Below are 16,817 nucleotides of genomic sequence, written 5' to 3' on the forward strand. Positions count from 1 at the left end.
TTGTATGTACTAGAACGATTCCAATATAATACTATTTGTAAAAATGATCATGAAATTCTAAATATGGTGGAAAATTGAAATGCCCCGTGTGAGGATCGAACTCACGACCTTCAGATCACTCAACGAGGTCAATGGTAGTGGATTATGAGACTGAGGCGCTACCTACTGCGCTAACGAGGCACTTACACTATTACTTGAAAAGGAAAGGGTAACAATCATTCTGAAAATTATCTGTAATTGGTAAGCTTTAATAAAAAAATAACATTATATAGGGCTGAACCAAATTCACGATTTTAAAAATGCCTGATTTTTCAAGGGATTTTAGTTTTTTGAATAACCCAATAACCATTGGAATCTCTTGCTTCTGGTGGGGATTGAAATCAATTCAGTTTGAAACGCACAATTTTTAAACTCACTTATCACTTTCTAGATAACTTTAAAAACATAGATGCTAGAACTAAGAATCAAGATGAGACTGTCAAACATGTAAGATGATTTACTTACATACCGCATTGTAAGAACTAGAATGGTATCAGTATATTACTACTTAAAGAAAGATTTCTGAATGGTTTTTACTCTTTGGTTTGAAAAAAATTAGTTTAATTGACTGGTTAGCCCAGTAGGTAGAGTGTCAGTCTCATAATCTACAACCATTGACCTCGTTGAGTAATCTGAAGGTCTTTATTTCGATCCTCATATGGGGCATTTCAATGTACCACCATATTTAGAATTTCATGATAATTTAAAGAATTTGTCATATTTGGATATTCACAAAATTTAAACGCCCTTGCAAAATAATACATTTTTAAAATCGTGAACTTGGGTCATCCCTGTAAAATGATAACTGTCGATTATTGCTTTCTAATTAGCGATAATTTTCAAAATGGTTGCCAGCCTTTGGTTTTAAAACACTAGCGTAAATGCCTCCGTAGCGCAATATGTAGCACGTCAGTCTCGTAATCTACAACCATTGACCTCGTTGAGTAATCTGAAGGTCTTGATTTCGATCCTCACACTCCAAACTTTCCACCAAATTTAGAATTTCATGATGATTTATAGAATTTGCCAGATCTGAATAGAAAGCTTTAATTGACAATAAACAGGAATGAACAAAATTGGTGATTTTAAAAAATGTCTAATTTTGCTAGGAAATTTGAATTTTGTGAATAACCTTTGAAATTTCTTGGTTCTGTTAAAGATTCATATCAATTTAATTTGAAACAGACAATTTCTTATACTCACTTATCATTCTCAAGACAACTTTGCAAATGTAGGTGTCCGGAGTGAGACTTAAGAAGCGGCTTTCAAACATCTAATCTGGTTTACTTACGCACCGAATTGTATGTACCAGAACGATTCCAATATAATATTATTTGTAAAAATGATTATAAAATTCTAAATATGGTGGAAAATTGAAATGCCCCGTGTGAGGATCGAACTCACGACCTTCAGATCACTCAACGAGGTCAATGGTTGTGGATTATGAGACTGAGGCGCTACCTACTGCGCTAACGAGGCACTTACACTATTACTTGAAAAGGAAAGGGTAACAATCATTTTGAAAATTATCTGTAATTGGTAAGCTTTAATAAAAAAATAACATTATATAGGGCTGAACCAAATTCACGATTTTAAAAATGCCTGATTTTTCAAGGGATTTTAGTTTTTTGAATAACCCAATAACCATTGGAATCTCTTGCTTCTGGTGGGGATTGAAATCAATTCAGTTTGAAACGCACAATTTTTAAACTCACTTATCACTTTCTAGATAACTTTAAAAACATAGATGCTAGAACTAAGAATCAAGATGAGACTGTCAAACATGTAAGATGATTTACTTACACACCGCATTGTAAGAACTAGATGGGTATCAGTATATTACTACTTAAAGAAAGATTTCTGAATTTTTTTTACTCTTTGGTTTGAAAAAAATTAGTTTAATTGACTGGTTAGCCCAGTAGGTAGAGTGTCAGTCTCAATCTACAACCATTGACCTCGTTGAGTAATCTGAAGTTCTTTATTTCGATCCTCATATGGGGCATTTCAATGTACCACCATATTTAGAATTTCATGATAATTTAAAGAATTTGCCATATTTGGATATTCACAAAATTTAAACGCCCTTGGAAAATAATACATTTTTAAAATCGTGAACTTGGTTCATCCCTGTAAAATGATAACTGTCGATTATTGCTTTCTAATTAGCGATAATTTTCAAAATGGTTGCTAGCCTTTGGTTTTAAAACACTAGGGTAAATGCCTCGTTAGCGCAGTATGTAGCACGTCAGTCTCGTAATCTACAACCATTGACCTCGTTGAGTAATCTGAAGGTCTTGATTTCGATCCTCACACTCCAAACTTTCCACCAAATTTAGAATTTCATGATGATTTATAGAATTTGCCAGATCTGAATAGAAAGTTTTAATCGACAATAAACAGGAATGAACAAAATTAGTGATTTTAAAAAGTGTCTAATTTTGCTAGGAACTTTGAATTTTGTGAATAACCTTTGAAATTTCTTGGTTCTGTAAACGATTCATATCAATTCAATTTGAAACAGACAATTTCTTATACTCACTTATCATTCTTAAGACAACTTTGCAAATGTAGGTGTCCGGAGTGAGACTTAAGAAGCGACTCTCAAACATCTAATCTGGTTTACTTAGGCACCGAATTGTATGTACCAGAACGATTCGAATATAATATTATTTGTAAAAATGATTATAAAATTCTAAATATGGTGGAAAATTGAAATGCCCCGTGTGAGGATCGAACTCACGACCTTCAGATAACTCAAAGAGGTCAATGGTTACGGATTATGAGACTGACGCACTACCTACTGCGCTAACGAGGCACATACACTATTACTTGAAAAGGAAAGGGTAACAATCATTCTGAAAATTATCTGTAATTGGTAAGCTCTAATAGAAAAATAACATTATATAGGGCTGAACCAAATTCACGATTTTAAAAATGCCTGATTTTTCAAGGGATTTTAGTTTTTTGAATAAGCCAATAACCATTGGAATCTCTTGCTTCTGGTGGGGATTGAAATCAATTCAGTTTGAAACGCACAATTTTTAAACTCACTTATCACTTTCTAGATAACTTTAAAAAGATAGATGCTAGAACTAAGAATCAAGATGAGAGTGTCAAACATGTAAGATGAATTACTTACACACCGCATTGTAAGAAATAAAAGGGTATCAGTATATTACTGCTTAAAGAAAGATTTCTGAATGGTTTTTACTCCTTGGTTTGAAAAAAATTAGTTTAATTGACTGGTTAGCCCAGTAGGTAGAGTGTCAGTCTCATAATCTACAACCATTGACCTTGCTGAGTAATCTGAAGGTCTTTATTTCGATCCTCATATGCGGCATTTCAAGGTACCGCCATATTTAGAATTTCATGATAATTTATAAAATTTGTCATATTTGGATATTCACAAAATTTAAACGCCCTTGCAAAATAATACATTTTTAAAATCGTGAACTTGGTTCATCCCTGTAAAATGATAACTGTCGATTATTGCTTTCTAATTAGCGATAATTTTCAAAATGGTTGCTAGCCTTTGGTTTTAAAACACTAGCGTAAATGCCTCGTTAGCGCAGTATGTAGCACGTCAGTCTCGTAATCTACAACCATTGACCTCGTTGAGTAATCTGAAGGTCTTGATTTCGATCCTCACACTCCAAATTTTCCACTAAATTTAGAATTTCATGATGATTTATAGAATTTGCCAGATCTGAATACAAAGCTTTAATTGACAATAAACAGGAATGAACAAAATTGGTGTTGTAAAAAGAAATGTCTGATTTTGCTAGGAAATTTGAATTTTGTGAATAACCTTTGAAGTTTCTTGGTTCTGTTAAAGGTTCATATCAATTCAATTTGAAACACACAATTTGTTTAACTCACCTATCTTTTTCAAGACAACTTTGTAAATATAGGTGTCAGAAGTGAGAATTAAAAAGGGAATCTCAAACATCTAATCTGGTTTTCTTACCGACCGAATTGTATGTACTAGAACGATTGCAATATAATACTATTTGTAAAAGTGATCATAAAATTCTAAATATGGTGGAAAATTGAAATGCCCCGTGTGAGGATCGAACTCACGACCTTCAGATAACTCCACGAGGTCAATGGTTGTGGACTATGAGACTGACGCGCTACCTACTGCGCTAACGAGGCACTTAGACTATTACTTGAAAAGGAAAGGGTAACAATTATTCTGAAAATTATCTGTAATTGGTAAGCTTTAATAGAAAAATAACATTATATAGGGATGAACCAAATTCCGGATTTTAAAAATGCCTGATTTTTCAAGGGATTTTAGTTTTTTGAATAACCCAATTACCATTGGAATCTCTTGCTTCTGGTGGGGATTGAAATCAATTCAGTTTGAAACGCACAATTTTTAAACTCACTTATCATTTTCTAGATAACTTTGTAAACATAGATGGCAGGACTAAAAATCAAGATGAGAATGTCAAACATGTAAGATGGTTTACTTACACACCGCATTGTATGCACTAAAAGGGTTTCAGTATATTACTACTTAAAGAAAGATTTCGGAAAAGTTTTTACTCTTTGTTTTTAAAAAAATTAGTTTAATTGACTGGTTAGCGCAGTAGGTAGAGTGTCAGTCTCATAATCTACAACCATTGACCGTGTTGAGTAATCTGAAGGTCTTTATTTCGATCCTCATATGGGGCATTTCAATGTACCACCATATTTAGAATTTCATGATAATTTAAGGAATTTGCCATATTTGGATATTCATTAAATTTAAACGCCCTTCCAAAATAAGACATTTTTAAAATCGTGAATTTGGTATATCCCTGTAAAATGATAACTGTTTATTATTGCTTGCTAATTAGCGATAACTTTAAAATGGTTGCAAGTCTTTGATTTTAGAACACTAGCGTAAATGCCTCGTTAGCGCAGTATGTAGCACGTCAGTCTCGTAATCTACAACCTTTGACCTCCTTGAGTAATCTGAAGGTCTTGATTTCGATCGTCACACCCAAATTTTCCACCAAATTTACAATTTCATGATGATTTATAGAATTTGCCAGATCTGAATAGAAAGCTTTAATCGACAATAAACAGGAATGAACAAAATTGGTGATTTTAAAAAATGTCTAATTTTGCTAGGAAATTTGAATTTTGTGAATAACCTTTGACATTTCTTGGTTCTGTTAAAGATTCATATCAATTCAATTTGAAACACACAATTTGGTATACTTACTTATCATTCTCAAGACAACTTTGCAAATATAGGTGTCAGGTTTGAGAATTAAGAATGGACTCTGAAACATCTACTCTGGTTTACTTATGCACCGAATTGTATGTACCAGAACCATTCCAATATAATACTATTTGTAAAAATGATCATGAAATTCTAAATATGGTGGAAAATTGAAATGCCCCGTGCGAGGATCGAACTCACGACCTTCAGATAACTCAACAAGGTCAATGGTTGTGGATTATGAGACTGACGCGCTACCTACTGCGCTAACGAGGCACTTAGACTATTACTTGAAAAGGAAAGGGTAACAATTATTCTGAAAATTATCTGTAATTGGTAAGCTTTAATAGAAAATTAACATTATATAGGGATGAACCAAATTCAGGATTTTAAAAATGCCTGATTTTTCAAGGGATTTTAGTTTTTTGAATAACCCAATAACAATTGGAATGTCTTGCTTCTGGTGGGCATTGAAATCAATTCAGTTTGAAACGGACAATTTTTAAACTCATTTATCATTTTCTAGATAACTTTGAAAACATAGATGCCAGGACTAAGAATCAAGATGAGAATGTCAAACATGTAAGATGGTTTACTTAAACACCGCATTGTATGCACCGGAAGGGTTTCAGTATATTACTACTTAAAGAAAGATTTCTGAATGGTTTTTACTCTTTGGTTTGAAAAAAATTAGTTTAATTGACCGGTTATCCCAGTAGGTAGAGTGTCAGTCTCATAATCTACAACCATTGACCTTGCTGAGTAATCTGAAGGTCTTTATTTCGATCTTCATATGCGGCATTTCATTGTATCACTATATTTAGAATTTCATGATAATTTAAAGAATTTGTCATATTTGGATATTCACAAAATTTAAACGCCCTTGCAAAATAATACATTTTTAAAATCGTGAACTTGGTTCATCCCTGTAAAATAATAACTGTCGATTATTGCTTTCTAATTAGCGATAATTTTCAAAATGGTTGCTAGCCTTTGGTTTTAAAACACTGGCGTAAATGCCTCTTTAGCGCAGTATGTAGCACGTCAGTCTCGTAATCTACAACCATTGACCTCGTTGAGTAATCTGAAGGTCTTGATTTCGATCCTCACACTCCAAATTTTCCACCAAATTTAGAATTTCATGATGATTTATAGAATTTGCCAGATCTGAATAGAAAGCCTAATTGACAATAAACAGGAATGAACAAAATTGGTGATTTTAAAAAATGTCTAATTTTGCTAGGAAATTTGAATTTTGTGAATAACCTTTGAAATTTCTTGGTTCTGTAAAAGATTCATATCAATTCAATTTGAAACACACAATTTCTTAAATCACTTATCAGTTTTAAGACAACTTTGCAAATATAGGTGTCAGAAGTGAAAATTAAGAAGGGAATCTCAAACATCTAATCTGGTTTACTTACCGACCGAATTGTATGTACTAGAACGATTCCAATATAATACTATTTGTAAAAATGATCATGAAATTCTAAATATGGTGGAAAATTGAAATGCCCCGTGTGAGGATCGAACTCACGACCTTCAGATCACTCAACGAGGTCAATGGTAGTGGATTATGAGACTGAGGCGCTACCTACTGCGCTAACGAGGCACTTACACTATTACTTGAAAAGGAAAGGGTAACAATCATTCTGAAAATTATCTGTAATTGGTAAGCTTTAATAAAAAAATAACATTATATAGGGCTGAACCAAATTCACGATTTTAAAAATGCCTGATTTTTCAAGGGATTTTAGTTTTTTGAATAACCCAATAACCATTGGAATCTCTTGCTTCTGGTGGGGATTGAAATCAATTCAGTTTGAAACGCACAATTTTTAAACTCACTTATCACTTTCTAGATAACTTTAAAAACATAGATGCTAGAACTAAGAATCAAGATGAGACTGTCAAACATGTAAGATGATTTACTTACATACCGCATTGTAAGAACTAGAATGGTATCAGTATATTACTACTTAAAGAAAGATTTCTGAATGGTTTTTACTCTTTGGTTTGAAAAAAATTAGTTTAATTGACTGGTTAGCCCAGTAGGTAGAGTGTCAGTCTCATAATCTACAACCATTGACCTCGTTGAGTAATCTGAAGGTCTTTATTTCGATCCTCATATGGGGCATTTCAATGTACCACCATATTTAGAATTTCATGATAATTTAAAGAATTTGTCATATTTGGATATTCACAAAATTTAAACGCCCTTGCAAAATAATACATTTTTAAAATCGTGAACTTGGGTCATCCCTGTAAAATGATAACTGTCGATTATTGCTTTCTAATTAGCGATAATTTTCAAAATGGTTGCCAGCCTTTGGTTTTAAAACACTAGCGTAAATGCCTCCGTAGCGCAATATGTAGCACGTCAGTCTCGTAATCTACAACCATTGACCTCGTTGAGTAATCTGAAGGTCTTGATTTCGATCCTCACACTCCAAACTTTCCACCAAATTTAGAATTTCATGATGATTTATAGAATTTGCCAGATCTGAATAGAAAGCTTTAATTGACAATAAACAGGAATGAACAAAATTGGTGATTTTAAAAAATGTCTAATTTTGCTAGGAAATTTGAATTTTGTGAATAACCTTTGAAATTTCTTGGTTCTGTTAAAGATTCATATCAATTTAATTTGAAACAGACAATTTCTTATACTCACTTATCATTCTCAAGACAACTTTGCAAATGTAGGTGTCCGGAGTGAGACTTAAGAAGCGGCTTTCAAACATCTAATCTGGTTTACTTACGCACCGAATTGTATGTACCAGAACGATTCCAATATAATATTATTTGTAAAAATGATTATAAAATTCTAAATATGGTGGAAAATTGAAATGCCCCGTGTGAGGATCGAACTCACGACCTTCAGATCACTCAACGAGGTCAATGGTTGTGGATTATGAGACTGAGGCGCTACCTACTGCGCTAACGAGGCACTTACACTATTACTTGAAAAGGAAAGGGTAACAATCATTTTGAAAATTATCTGTAATTGGTAAGCTTTAATAAAAAAATAACATTATATAGGGCTGAACCAAATTCACGATTTTAAAAATGCCTGATTTTTCAAGGGATTTTAGTTTTTTGAATAACCCAATAACCATTGGAATCTCTTGCTTCTGGTGGGGATTGAAATCAATTCAGTTTGAAACGCACAATTTTTAAACTCACTTATCACTTTCTAGATAACTTTAAAAACATAGATGCTAGAACTAAGAATCAAGATGAGACTGTCAAACATGTAAGATGATTTACTTACACACCGCATTGTAAGAACTAGATGGGTATCAGTATATTACTACTTAAAGAAAGATTTCTGAATTTTTTTTACTCTTTGGTTTGAAAAAAATTAGTTTAATTGACTGGTTAGCCCAGTAGGTAGAGTGTCAGTCTCAATCTACAACCATTGACCTCGTTGAGTAATCTGAAGTTCTTTATTTCGATCCTCATATGGGGCATTTCAATGTACCACCATATTTAGAATTTCATGATAATTTAAAGAATTTGCCATATTTGGATATTCACAAAATTTAAACGCCCTTGGAAAATAATACATTTTTAAAATCGTGAACTTGGTTCATCCCTGTAAAATGATAACTGTCGATTATTGCTTTCTAATTAGCGATAATTTTCAAAATGGTTGCTAGCCTTTGGTTTTAAAACACTAGGGTAAATGCCTCGTTAGCGCAGTATGTAGCACGTCAGTCTCGTAATCTACAACCATTGACCTCGTTGAGTAATCTGAAGGTCTTGATTTCGATCCTCACACTCCAAACTTTCCACCAAATTTAGAATTTCATGATGATTTATAGAATTTGCCAGATCTGAATAGAAAGTTTTAATCGACAATAAACAGGAATGAACAAAATTAGTGATTTTAAAAAGTGTCTAATTTTGCTAGGAACTTTGAATTTTGTGAATAACCTTTGAAATTTCTTGGTTCTGTAAACGATTCATATCAATTCAATTTGAAACAGACAATTTCTTATACTCACTTATCATTCTTAAGACAACTTTGCAAATGTAGGTGTCCGGAGTGAGACTTAAGAAGCGACTCTCAAACATCTAATCTGGTTTACTTAGGCACCGAATTGTATGTACCAGAACGATTCGAATATAATATTATTTGTAAAAATGATTATAAAATTCTAAATATGGTGGAAAATTGAAATGCCCCGTGTGAGGATCGAACTCACGACCTTCAGATCACTCAACGAAGTCAATGATTGTGGATTATGAGACTGACGCGCTACCTACTGCGCTAACGAGGCACTTACACTATTACTTGAAAAGGAAAGGGTAACAATCATTCTGAAAATTATCTGTAATTGGTAAGCTTTAATAGAAAAATAACATTATATAGGGCTGAACCAAATACACGATTTTAAAAATGCCTGATTTTTCAAGGAATTTTAGTTTTTTGAATAACCCAATAACCATTGGAATCTCTTGCTTCTGGTGGGGATTGAAATCAATTCAGTTTGAAACGCACAATTTTTAAACTCACTTACCATTTTCTAGATAACTTTGTAAACATAGATGCCAGGACTAAGAATTAAGATAAAAATGTCAAACATGTAAGATGGTTTACTTACGCAAAGCATTGTATGCACTAGAAGGGTTTCAGTATATTACTACTTAAACAAAGATTTCTGAATGGTTTTTACTCTTTGGTTTGAAAAAAATTAGTTTAATTGACTGGTTAGCGCAGTAGGTAGAGTGTCAGTCTCATAATCTACAACCATTGACCTTGCTGAGTAATCTGAAGGTCTTTATTTCGATCCTCATATGCGGCATTTTAATGTACCACCATATTTAGAATTTCATGATAATTTAAAGAATTTGCCATATTTGGATATTCACAAAATTTAAACGCCCTTGCAAAATAATACATTTTTAAAATCGTGAACTTGGTTCATCCCTGTAAAATGATAACTGTCGATTATTGCTTTCTAATTAGCGATAATTTTCAAAATGGTTGCTAGCCTTTGGTTTTAAAACACTGGCGTAAATTCCTCGTTAGCGCAGTATGTAGCACGTCAGTCTCGTAATCTACAACCATTGACCTCGTTTAGTAAACTGGAGGTCTTGATTTCGATCCTCACACTCCAAATTTTCCACCAAATTTAGAATTTCATGATGATTTATAGAATTTGCCAGATCTGAATAGAAAGCTTTAATTGACAATAAACAGGAATGAACAAAATTAGTGATTTTAAAAAATGTCTAATTTTGCTAGGAAATTTGAATTTTGTGAATAACCTTTGAAATTTCTTGGTTCTGTAAAAGATTCATATCAATTCAATTTGAAACACACAATTTCTTATACTCACTTATTATTCTCAAGACAACTTTGCAAATGTAGGTGTCCAGAGTGAGACTTAAGAAGCGACTCTCAAACATCTAATCTGGTTTACTTACGCACCGAATTTTATGTACCAGAACGATTCCAATATAATATTATTTGTAAAAATGATTATGAAATTCTAAATATGGTGGAAAATTGAAATGCCCCGTGTGAGGATCGAACTCACGACCTTCAGATAACTCAACGAGGTCAATGGTTACGGATTATGAGACTGACGCACTACCTACTGCGCTAACGAGGCACTTACACTATTACTTGAAAAGGAAAGGGTAACAATCATTCTGAAAATTATCTGTAATTGGTAAGCTCTAATAGAAAAATAACATTATATAGGGCTGAACCAAATTCACGATTTTAAAAATGCCTGATTTTTCAAGAGATTTTAGTTTTGTGAATAACCCAATAACCATTGGAATCTCTTGCTTCTGGTGGGGATTGAAATCAATTCAGTTTGAAACGCACAATTTTTAAACTCACTTATCACTTTCTAGATAACTTTAAAAACATAGATGCTAGATCTAAGAATTAAGATGAGAGTGTCAAACATGTAAGATGATTTACTTACACACCGCATTGTACGAAATAGAAGGGTATCAGTATATTACTGCTTAAAGAAAGATTTCTGAATGGTTTTTACTCTTTGGTTTGAAAAAAAATTAGTTTAATTGACTGGTTAGCCCAGTAGGTAGAGTGTCAGTCTCATAATCTACAACCATTGACCTTGCTGAGTAATCTGAAGGTCTTTATTTCGATCCTCATATGCGGCATTTCAAGGTACCGCCATATTTAGAATTTCATGATAATTTATAAAATTTGTCATATTTGGATATTCACAAAATTTAAACGCCCTTGCAAAATAATACATTTTTAAAATCGTGAACTTGGTTCATCCCTGTAAAATGATAACTGTCGATTATTGCTTTCTAATTAGCGATAATTTTCAAAATGGTTGCTAGCCTTTGGTTTTAAAACACTAGCGTAAATGCCTCGTTAGCGCAGTATGTAGCACGTCAGTCTCGTAATCTAGAACCATTGACCTCGTTGAGTAATCTGAAGGTCTTGATTTCGATCCTCACACTCCAAATTTTCCACTAAATTTAGAATTTCGTGATGATTTATAGAATTTGCCAGATCTGAATACAAAGCTTTAATTGACAATAAACAGGAATGAACAAAATTAGTGATTTTAAAAAATGTCTAATTTTGCTAGGAAATTTGAATTTTGTGAATAACCTTTGAAATTTCTTGGTTCTGTTAAAGGTTCATATCAATTCAATTTGAAACACACAATTTGTTTAACTCACCTATCTTTTTCAAGACAACTTTGTAAATATAGGTGTCAGAAGTGAGAATTAAAAAGGGAATCTCAAACATCTAATCTGGTTTTCTTACCGACCGAATTGTATGTACTAGAACGATTGCAATATAATACTATTTGTAAAAGTGATCATAAAATTCTAAATGTGGTGGAAAATTGAAACGCCCCGTGTGAGGATCGAACTCACGACCTTCAGATAACTCAACAAGGTCAATGGTTGTGGACTATGAGACTGACGCGCTACCTACTGCGCTAACGAGGCACTTAGACTATTACTTGAAAAGGAAAGGGTAACAATTATTCTGAAAATTATCTGTAATTGGTAAGCTTTACTAGAAAAATAACATTATATAGGGATGAACCAAATTCCGGATTTTAAAAATGCCTGATTTTTCAAGGGATTTTAGTTTTTTGAATAACCCAATTACCATTGGAATCTCTTGCTTCTGGTGGGGATTGAAATCAATTCAGTTTGAAACGCACAATTTTTAAACTCACTTATCATTTTCTAAATAACTTTGTAAACATAGATGGCAGGACTAAAAATCAAGATGAGAATGTCAAACATGTAAGATGGTTTACTTACACACCGCATTGTATGCACTAAAAGGGTTTCAGTATATTACTACTTAAAGAAAGATTTCGGAAAAGTTTTTACTCTTTGTTTTTAAAAAAATTAGTTTAATTGACTGGTTAGCGCAGTAGGTAGAGTGTCAGTCTCATAATCTACAACCATTGACCGTGTTGAGTAATCTGAAGGTCTTTATTTCGATCCTCATACGGGGCATTTCAATGTACCACCATATTTAGAATTTCATGATAATTTAAGGAATTTGCCATATTTGGATATTCATTAAATTTAAACGCCCTTCCAAAATAAGACATTTTTAAAATCGTGAATTTGGTATATCCCTGTAAAATGATAACTGTTGATTATTGCTTGCTAATTAGCGATAACTTTAAAAATGGTTGCAAGTCTTTGATTTTAGAACACTAGCGTAAATGCCTCGTTAGCGCAGTATGTAGCACGTCAGTCTCGTAATCTACAACCTTTGACCTCCTTGAGTAATCTGAAGGTCTTGATTTCGATCGTCACACCAAATTTTCCACCAAATTTACAATTTCATGATGATTTATAGAATTTGCCAGATCTGAATAGAAAGCTTTAATCGACAATAAACAGGAATGAACAAAATTGGTGATTTTAAAAAATGTCTAATTTTGCTAGGAAATTTGAATTTTGTGAATAACCTTTGACATTTCTTGGTTCTGTTAAAGATTCATATCAATTCAATTTGAAACACACAATTTGGTATACTTACTTATCATTCTCAAGACAACTTTGCAAATATAGGTGTCAGGTGTAAGAATTAAGAATGGACTCTCAAACATCTACTCTGGTTTACTTATGCACCGAATTGTATGTACCAGAACCATTCCAATATAATACTATTTGTAAAAATGATCATGAAATTCTAAATATGGTGGAAAATTGAAATGCCCCGTGCGAGGATCGAACTCACGACCTTCAGATAACTCAACAAGGTCAATGGTTGTGGATTATGAGACTGACGCGCTACCTACTGCGCTAACGAGGCACTTACACTATTACTTGAAAAGGAAAGGGTAACAATTATTCTGAAAATTATCTGTAATTGTTAAGCTTTATTAAAAAAATAACATTATATAGGGATGAACCAAATTCACCATTTTAAAAATGCCTGATTTTTCAAGGGATTTTAGTTTTTTGAATAACCCAATAACCATTGGAATGTCTTGCTTCTGGTGGGGATTGAAATCAATTCAGTTTGAAACGCACAATTTTTAAACTCACTTATCATTTTCTAGATAACTTTGTAAACATAGATGCCAGGACTAAGAATCAAGATGAGAATGTCAAACATGTAAGATGGTTTACTTACACACCGCATTGTATGCACTAGAAGGGTTTCAGTATATTACTACTTAAAGAAGGATTTCTGAATGGTTTTTACTCTTTGTTTTTAAAAAAAATAGTTTAATTGACTGGTTAGCCCAGTAGGTAGAGTGTCAGTCTCATAATCTACAACCATTGACCTCGTTGAGTAATCTGAAGGTCTTTATTTCGATCCTCATACGGGGCATTTCAATGTACCACCATATTTAGAATTTCATGATAATTTAAGGAATTTGCCATATTTGGATATTCATTAAATTTAAACGCCCTTCTAAAATAAGACATTTTTAAAATCGTGAATTTGGTATATCCCTGTAAAATGATAACTGTTGATTATTGCTTGCTAATTAGCGATAACTTTAAAAATGGTTGCAAGTCTTTGATTTTAGAACACTAGCGTAAATGCCTCGTTAGCGCAGTAGGTAGCACGTCAGTCTCGTAATCTACAACCATTGACCTCGTTGAGTAATCTGAAGGTCTTGATTTCGATCCTCACACTCCAAATTTTCCACCAAATTTACAATTTCATGATGATTTATAGAATTTGCCAGATCTGAATAGAAAGCTTTAATTGACAATAAACAGGAATGAACAAAATTGGTGATTTTAAAAAATGTCTAATTTTGCTAGGAAATTTGAATTTTGTGAATAACCGTTGACATTTCTTGGTTCTGTTAAAGATTCATATCAATTCAATTTGAAACACACAATTTGGTATACTTACTTATCATTCTCAAGACAAGTTTGCAAATGTAGGTGTCAGGTGTGAGAATTAAGAATGGACTCTCAAACATCTACTCTGGTTTACTTATGCACCGAATTGTATGTACCAGAACCATTTCAATATAATACTATTTGTAAAAAGAATCATGAAATTCTAAATATGGTGGAAAATTGAAATGCCCCGTGTGAGGATCGAACTCACGACCTTCAGATAACTCAACAAGGTCAATGGTTGTGGATTATGAGACTGACGCGCTACCTACTGCGCTAACGAGGCACTTAGACTATTACTTGAAAAGGAAAGGGTAACAATTATTCTGAAAATTATCTGTAATTGGTAAGCTTTAATAGAAAATTAACATTATATAGGGATGAACCAAATTCAGGATTTTAAAAATGCCTGATTTTTCAAGGGATTTTAGTTTTTTGAATAACCCAATAACAATTGGAATGTCTTGCTTCTGGTGGGCATTGAAATCAATTCAGTTTGAAACGGACAATTTTTAAACTCATTTATCATTTTCTAGATAACTTTGTAAACATAGATGCCAGGACTAAGAATCAAGATGAGAATCTGAAACATGTAAGATGGTTTACTTACACACCGCATGGTATGAACTTGCAAGATTCTATTATATTACTGTATGTACTAGAACGATTCCAAGATAAAGTTCTAAAAATAGAAAGATACTGGCAAAGGTTGACTCAAGGATATAATGCATTGGGAGTTCTGGTGGGATCAGAATGTGGAAGCGGACTTGATTGAAGCTTGTTACCTTATTGGCAATCAAAATGTTATAACGGTGTTGGTGATGGGTGTAGAAGTTCTAGTTCTTATGTGTTTGTAGTGACATATTTTTAAATGATAACTCGATCATACCATTAAAAATTATTCTTTTGTTATAACTTTCACTGAAAGGGAGAAAATGTGCAAAGAGGGCCATAAAAAGGTTGCTAGTGGTCTTCAAAGAGATGCAGAATAAAGCTAGTTTGCTACATTGTCCGATAAAGGTACCTTTATTAATTTTAATGTTTTTGTCATTAAACATGGAAACTATCTTCCTTTTGTATGGAAATGCAGATCAACTAAGAACCTACATGGTCAACATCATAAGCCATTACAAGGTTCCAGTAAACATGACACCTATTGAGTAATGCCTAAGGAAAATTTCCCTGCCAAAAAAATCATATATGACAGCATTGCACTTGCTTAAAAAAATTCAACTGGGTGATCATTCCAAGTGCCACAAAGATGCTGGATGTCAAAAATAAGACTGTGTATGTAGCGAGAAGCGTCTTTTGAGAGAGAGGGCTATTGCAGCCTACAGGAAAGCAACTGAGGGGACAATAATCTATAAACGTTCTGAGGATTATTCTTGGGTTGCATGTGACGTCACAAAAAAAAGTTAAAATACAAACCTAAAGAGCCTTTTGAGTTTTCACTTTAATCAGCTACAAGAGGCTTTAAAAATATATCTGTTTGCATGTTTTCAGCTCGGTACCGTGCTTTGTTTCGAAAATAGAGCACTTTGAATTTCAGAGGTTTTCACAGTGCGTGACATGTTGACGGCTTTCGAAAAACATGCCAGTTCCAAAAAAGCATTGATTTCCCTCGTGTTTTTGTGGCCTAAATAGCCAATATACTAGGAGACGTGTCTATACGAATGTTTACTAGCTCATTATACAGCAGAAAGTGCTAAAGACAGCCAAACTAAATTCCAAATGTTTCTACAGGTTTCCGGCCGCCATGTTGGTGTACTGCTGAAGTACACCGAGATGGCGCCTCAATTCTAAACTCTACAAATTTGAGTAATATATTTTGCCCAATAACTTAAGTACGGAATATCGCACAGCCCTGAGACTTGGACCCGTTGTTTATTTATTCCTCTTCTATAACATTTCCATTCTTGACTTAATTTCTTAAATGGTAAGCGATTTATGTTTTCACTTGCGTGACGTGCAACCCAAGAATAATTATTTGGTGGTAACGGAAGTGTAGAATGTGATGTGGAAATAAATGATACACGTATTTGAACATTGTAAATTACATAAGGTCCATGAATTTGTTTTCTGCAGCTCTTTCTTCTCTGAGATGTTCCTTGATTAAAAAATGAGGACATATTATTGCCTTTACTGATGGATGATGATGATGATGATGATGATGACTACTGTTATTGTTGTTGTTATTATTATTCTTATTCTT

At 33.2% G+C, this 16,817-nt stretch overlaps 12 non-coding genes across 12 annotated transcripts; all 12 read right to left on the bottom strand.

Annotated features, from left to right (window-relative positions):
• Positions 1-80: 80 nt before the first annotated feature.
• Positions 81-180, bottom strand: Trnam-cau (transfer RNA methionine (anticodon CAU)). Its single transcript has 2 exons — positions 144-180; positions 81-116 (listed from the first exon to the last, which is right to left on the bottom strand). It is a non-coding gene; the product is annotated as a tRNA-Met (tRNA).
• Positions 181-1,418: 1,238 nt separating this feature from the next.
• Trnam-cau (transfer RNA methionine (anticodon CAU)) lies at positions 1,419-1,518 on the bottom strand. Its single transcript has 2 exons — positions 1,482-1,518; positions 1,419-1,454 (listed from the first exon to the last, which is right to left on the bottom strand). It is a non-coding gene; the product is annotated as a tRNA-Met (tRNA).
• A 1,236-nt stretch (positions 1,519-2,754) lies between these two features.
• Trnam-cau (transfer RNA methionine (anticodon CAU)) lies at positions 2,755-2,854 on the bottom strand. Its single transcript has 2 exons — positions 2,818-2,854; positions 2,755-2,790 (listed from the first exon to the last, which is right to left on the bottom strand). It is a non-coding gene; the product is annotated as a tRNA-Met (tRNA).
• Positions 2,855-4,094: 1,240 nt separating this feature from the next.
• Positions 4,095-4,194, bottom strand: Trnam-cau (transfer RNA methionine (anticodon CAU)). The gene is made up of 2 exons: positions 4,158-4,194; positions 4,095-4,130 (listed from the first exon to the last, which is right to left on the bottom strand). It is a non-coding gene; the product is annotated as a tRNA-Met (tRNA).
• Positions 4,195-5,430: 1,236 nt separating this feature from the next.
• Positions 5,431-5,530, bottom strand: Trnam-cau (transfer RNA methionine (anticodon CAU)). The gene is made up of 2 exons: positions 5,494-5,530; positions 5,431-5,466 (listed from the first exon to the last, which is right to left on the bottom strand). It is a non-coding gene; the product is annotated as a tRNA-Met (tRNA).
• Positions 5,531-6,766: 1,236 nt separating this feature from the next.
• Trnam-cau (transfer RNA methionine (anticodon CAU)) lies at positions 6,767-6,866 on the bottom strand. The gene is made up of 2 exons: positions 6,830-6,866; positions 6,767-6,802 (listed from the first exon to the last, which is right to left on the bottom strand). It is a non-coding gene; the product is annotated as a tRNA-Met (tRNA).
• Positions 6,867-8,104: 1,238 nt separating this feature from the next.
• On the bottom strand, positions 8,105-8,204 carry Trnam-cau (transfer RNA methionine (anticodon CAU)). Its single transcript has 2 exons — positions 8,168-8,204; positions 8,105-8,140 (listed from the first exon to the last, which is right to left on the bottom strand). It is a non-coding gene; the product is annotated as a tRNA-Met (tRNA).
• A 1,236-nt stretch (positions 8,205-9,440) lies between these two features.
• Trnam-cau (transfer RNA methionine (anticodon CAU)) lies at positions 9,441-9,540 on the bottom strand. Its single transcript has 2 exons — positions 9,504-9,540; positions 9,441-9,476 (listed from the first exon to the last, which is right to left on the bottom strand). It is a non-coding gene; the product is annotated as a tRNA-Met (tRNA).
• A 1,238-nt stretch (positions 9,541-10,778) lies between these two features.
• Positions 10,779-10,878, bottom strand: Trnam-cau (transfer RNA methionine (anticodon CAU)). Its single transcript has 2 exons — positions 10,842-10,878; positions 10,779-10,814 (listed from the first exon to the last, which is right to left on the bottom strand). It is a non-coding gene; the product is annotated as a tRNA-Met (tRNA).
• Positions 10,879-12,117: 1,239 nt separating this feature from the next.
• On the bottom strand, positions 12,118-12,217 carry Trnam-cau (transfer RNA methionine (anticodon CAU)). Its single transcript has 2 exons — positions 12,181-12,217; positions 12,118-12,153 (listed from the first exon to the last, which is right to left on the bottom strand). It is a non-coding gene; the product is annotated as a tRNA-Met (tRNA).
• A 1,236-nt stretch (positions 12,218-13,453) lies between these two features.
• Trnam-cau (transfer RNA methionine (anticodon CAU)) lies at positions 13,454-13,553 on the bottom strand. Its single transcript has 2 exons — positions 13,517-13,553; positions 13,454-13,489 (listed from the first exon to the last, which is right to left on the bottom strand). It is a non-coding gene; the product is annotated as a tRNA-Met (tRNA).
• A 1,238-nt stretch (positions 13,554-14,791) lies between these two features.
• Positions 14,792-14,891, bottom strand: Trnam-cau (transfer RNA methionine (anticodon CAU)). The gene is made up of 2 exons: positions 14,855-14,891; positions 14,792-14,827 (listed from the first exon to the last, which is right to left on the bottom strand). It is a non-coding gene; the product is annotated as a tRNA-Met (tRNA).
• Positions 14,892-16,817: the final 1,926 nt, after the last annotated feature.

The sequence above is a fragment of the Montipora capricornis genome, chromosome 3 (genome assembly GCF_036669925.1).
Source record: "Montipora capricornis isolate CH-2021 chromosome 3, ASM3666992v2, whole genome shotgun sequence".
Lineage (NCBI taxonomy): Eukaryota > Metazoa > Cnidaria > Anthozoa > Scleractinia > Acroporidae > Montipora > Montipora capricornis.